The sequence below is a fragment of the Clinocottus analis genome, unplaced genomic scaffold (assembly GCF_023055335.1).
Source record: "Clinocottus analis isolate CAN_PGR_092001 unplaced genomic scaffold, fCliAna1.0.p SCAF_13, whole genome shotgun sequence".
Taxonomy (NCBI): Eukaryota; Metazoa; Chordata; class Actinopteri; order Perciformes; family Cottidae; genus Clinocottus; species Clinocottus analis.
The window spans coordinates 11986439-11990000 of NW_027175854.1; the positions used below are offsets into that span (position 1 = coordinate 11986439).

General features: G+C 38.4%; 1 protein-coding gene across 5 annotated transcripts in view; it reads left to right on the top strand.

The window, feature by feature from the left end:
* Nucleotides 1–1427: 1427 nt before the first annotated feature.
* The window catches only part of lrsam1 (leucine rich repeat and sterile alpha motif containing 1), a 45633-nt gene continuing 43498 nt past the window's right edge, over nucleotides 1428–3562 (top strand). Inside the window, exons 1-2 of one of the 5 annotated variants that reach the window (XM_068573632.1) lie at nucleotides 1428–1611; nucleotides 1733–1788. The gene's annotated coding sequence lies outside the window, so the exon portion shown is untranslated. Of the gene's footprint in view, nucleotides 1612–1659; nucleotides 1789–3562 lie in introns of those variants that run through there. The other 4 variants (XM_068573633.1, XM_068573629.1, XM_068573631.1 and 1 more) reach the window with 4 other exon arrangements.

The following is a 3562-nucleotide window of genomic DNA, read 5'->3' on the forward strand; positions in this document are numbered from 1 at the left end:
TTAAACTGCCTGTAGTCTCTACTGTTGCTAACTTAACCAGGTTTATTTATTTATATTTATTTATTAATGTTCTTCTAACGTTACTCTGCGATGTGTTTGCATCATATACGACTGTAAATAAGAATTAAAACACTGTAAATTATAATCAATATCGCTGGCTTTTATTTTGACATGAAAATAATCGTCTCTCTTTTCTCGTTTTTGGTTTCAGACGCCAAAAACGGAAAACGGAAGTGGTTTTCCGTTTCCCCGTTTTTGGTTTGAAACGGAAAACGAAGAAACGGCCGTTTTTCCGTATTTCCGTATTCTCGAATGAACGGAAAAACAAACGAACAAAACGTACACGGACTCAAAACGTACACGGACCACAAGTGAGCACAGTGATGATCCTTGTGTTCACAGAGTGCTGTGCTGCCTCCAAGTGGCCACAACATAAATTAATGAATTGATACTGGTTTTATAGAAAAGGCTTCAATCAGTGTTCAAGCATAATTGGGAACACTGTAAGCTTTTCATGCTTTGTTTTCAATAAAGGGTTTTCAATTCTGATTCGGAACTAAGCTGTTGAGGTAATGGTAATAGCATAGCACTGGGGAAACACATCATGTGACTATAAAACATTCAGATGTGGTGCAGCTTAAAAACAAAAACAAACACATTTGCCTGTAGGAGTCCAAGTTTGGGTTACAGTTTGGGTTACAGTACTTACTTTACTTTTTCAATGAGATGCTGTAGCTCAGTCAGTAAGGAACAAAGAAAACCAAGATAGTAATTATTACCACTCGCAGTAGTAGTTTTGTATGTTTCCCACTTTGCACTCTGTGATACCAACAACCATTTTGTAGCATGTGACCTGTGGTGAACAAACTGCTAAGATTGAGGAATATATGCTGTTGAAAATATGGGACAGACATATTATATTAGCATCCAAGGGGTGATGGATAATGGAATTACTCATGTTAAGTAATGCCTCTGTAATGTCAATTAAGTCATATATGAACGTGAGCTGCTGTGCTCCCATGGTTTCACGTGCATGTATTAATTAAAGAGATATTGGACCATAAATGGGTTAAATAAAACCTAAGCTTTGAATGAATTTAACTATTTACAATTTGTTTATTTTAATTGTCGGGGTGCATATAGCATTGTTTGGTTAAAGACAACACTTTAGTAGAAGTTCATGTGTGGTGCACATTGGAGTAGTGTGCCTTGAAGCCTTGGGTCTCGGCAGCAAACCTTAGTTAGGTTGAGCACATGCTCATGTTAGGGGTTCAATAAACACCTCTGGCAGAAAGCTCTGCCGGTAAACTTCCAGAAAGCTGAAATCAAATGTACACACCAGAATGTTTGGGACACATGCAATTTAGTGTTACTTGAGAAAACATGTTTCAGATTCATACTGCATGAATTAAGTTCACTGATATCCATGGACCAGTAAATCAATAGGTTTGATACTGCACCCTCCATTCTGTAGAGGGCGACATGTATCTTCTAGCTAGTTGGTGCCCTCATAACTAAAAGAAGAAGATAATTGAATGACGTTATTTGTTATGATTTTAATGAGCAGTTTCTGTAGAGGAAGGGGGTAGGTTCATCATCTTTATGTACTAGGCAAGTAATCGACAGAATATTTATTATTTCTATTCCGCTTTCTATGACGTACTTGGCTGATCACGAATGTTAACGCTGTTTGTATACAGTCTCTCTGAACTCCACTATTGCTTTTTTTCAGATAACCATAACGTTACCCAGGAGACTAAGGATTAGTGAAACATCAACACACGGCCCGTAAGTACAATAAGACTCCTGACTTTAGCATTAGTGTTCGTTGAATCCTGTCGTTGTTGTTATGCTAACTAGCTAACTTACATGATAGCTTTGTTATCTCGTGTTCGCTAACTGTAACGTTAGCTAGAGTGCCAGTTTGTCATAGGGAAGCTGTTGTGGAGATGGGTCTGGCTAAGATAACATTATGTGGAATATGTAGCCTTTATCGGTGTTAAGCGAGCTTGATAACCTAGCTACAGCGGGCATTAGCCACATCGTTGCTATGAAGCTCTACATGGGTTGCCTCACAGAGGCTGTCGTGTGGCACAAAGTGTTGCTGCGGGGATCACCTTTTGGCTATAGCTATCTGTGCTAGTTTCGCTTTTAAAATACCCTTTACGTTAATGATTACCCCCGCCCGCTCACATCCGCACCCACAGGGCCCATGCTACGTACACATACTCTATCATAAGTAACGTTAGTTAACTTACGTCACTGAAATAATAATTTTAAAATGAACGGAGGAGGTTTAACAAACGTTGAGAGACCCTCCACCCATGTTTTTTTTTTACTTTTCTTTTATCGTTAGTAAAATAAGGGGAGGAACGTGTCTTAGGCTACAGTCGAATAGTAAAAAAAAAAGACGTGCTAATGTCTAACCCGAACTACTTTTTCTTGACCTCTGTGGAAAACATACGGCGGTCAAGTGAGCCCACATCCGCATCGGCTCACAAAACGAAGTGTTTGATGAATAAATCATATGTTGCTGCTTGCATTCCTGATTTAAAAAAAGTATGTTCCATGTTTAATCCTTAATGTTGTTGTATAAATCTAATACATCAGGCTGAACACACATGTGCTCCTCTTTGATTATCTTTTGTCTCCATGCTTCAATTGGTATGTTTAATATCACGGTGCACTGAATTCTGCTGGTTTTGTCAGTGTGGCGCACTAAGCACTGAAAGTCAGTGCTCGAAGTGCGCAAGTGCGCGGTAGTAGACATGGCTGCATGTAATGCTGACTTCAACTCAAAATTTCTGCCAGAAAGTCCTCAAACACTTGACAATTCGACTTTAGTCTTGTCGAGTTCATTTCCAGACATGGCAGGCAGCTCTTTTCAGCTAAAAAGCCCTGTACACAACAAAACAGCTGACAGTCAAAGTTAGCCACTAAAGACCCAGATATATTTCTCAACAGCTTAGATATTGCATTTACATTAATCAGGTGGCCAGAATCACGATTCCTAGTAAAGGGTGATGTTTCTCTGCATTTGCTCAATGTGTAAAAAGATAGTAAAGGTCTAACACATTTACCCTAAAAGCTTCTTAAAGTGAAGATATGTTGGTCTTGTGTGTTTTGTTCTGCAAGTTTCCAAGTGGCTGAAAAAAATATTAAAATGTTGCTGTTTAGAACGATATTAAACTCTCTTATGAGAAAGATATTGAACTCCCCATTATAAATGACCCCCCAATTCAAGCAGTATTGGCCCACAAAAGCCTGGAAAAACTTGTAGAGAATTTACAAAACTCATGGATCAAATTTACTTTAAAAATCTGGAACATGATGAGCAGAGAATGTAAACTAGGTCATAAACTACAAATACTTCCATGGGTCGCCTATGACCCAGGGTTCAAGCCAAATGAAATTGATCATCGATTTAAATCTTGGATCCCAAAAGGTATAACAACATTCTATTCTCTGACAGAAAGAGGACAACTAAAGGACTTTGAACACCTAAGGAAAAAATATTGTCTTGAAAAATCTGATTTTTATACATATCTCCAGATATGCAACC